We start from the raw sequence: 983 nt of genomic DNA, 5'->3' as shown, positions 1-983 counted from the left end.
TCCTCTTAAGTTATCCACCTAATAACAAACAACCTAAAGCAGACAACATAGAGACCTACGTAGAAGCAGGCTCCTTCTGATGAATTTGCCACATGTAGACTGGAAAGGGGAAACTAGCTTATTATCTTGAATAAAAATCTCCTAGAGAGAGCAGTAGAACAGAATCTGCTTCTAGAAAAGTTTTGGATGATCCATTGTAACTTTAAATAATGTTATTGCATTCATGGTCCAATAATAAAGTAAAAAGGGAAATGCAAAAAAAAAGTCCTCTCCAGTCCTTCAGTGGGAATAATGTGCTGGTAAGTCATTGTTTTTGCAGGGTGCTCTCAGGTCAATTCTAGCTCAGAGAAGCCCTGTGTGACAGAGGAGAACTGCTCCATAGCATTGTCATGATTGTGACCTTTACAGGATCACATCATGAAGCCACCAGGTAGAACACAATGACCAACCTTTGCATTGTCAGCTAAGCACTACACCATTTACACCACCAAGACAGTATCCCTTCTATAAGAAAAATTAGGGGGGCGAGTGTTGCCATGGCGTCACTCCATTGTAGAACCATCCTCTGAGTGGTCTGCTTGGAGAAACCCAAGTACCACTGCCCAGCCTGCCATGGCCCCTAAATAGTGCAACCCTGAAACGCACCCTACAAAGAAAAAAAGAAATTCATTCTTTCCTACAAAAAGTACAAAGCCTGTGGAAAACCAAGACGATGAGTCATCGGTAGCCGATTTTCTCAATAGTGATGAGGAAGAGGACAGAGTTTCCCTGAAGAATTTAAAAAATCTGGGGGACTCAGCGCCACTGAGGAGCTTACTGCTGAACCCACACCTACGACAGTTGATGGTCAGCCTTGACGAGGGAGACGACAAAGCAAAGCTCATGAGAGCTTATATGCAAGAGCCCTTGTTTGTGGAGTTCACAGACTACTGTTTAAGGGCCGTGAAACCGGGGCCCTGCACGAGGATTAAGCTGGGTCACTG

The 983-nt window shown here is 44.2% G+C and overlaps 1 pseudogene; it reads left to right on the top strand.

Annotated features, from left to right (window-relative positions):
* The first annotated feature begins 536 nt into the window (after window positions 1–536).
* Window positions 537–772, top strand: LOC101652627 (annotated as a pseudogene).
* Window positions 773–983: the final 211 nt, after the last annotated feature.

The sequence above is a fragment of the Echinops telfairi genome, unplaced genomic scaffold (assembly GCF_000313985.2).
Source record: "Echinops telfairi isolate 266 unplaced genomic scaffold, ASM31398v2 ScPeMD7_60;HRSCAF=208, whole genome shotgun sequence".
In the NCBI taxonomy this organism is placed as follows: Eukaryota; Metazoa; Chordata; class Mammalia; order Afrosoricida; family Tenrecidae; genus Echinops; species Echinops telfairi.
Note: the sequence above shows the minus strand (reverse complement) of the source record. Positions and strands in the feature narration are given on the sequence as shown.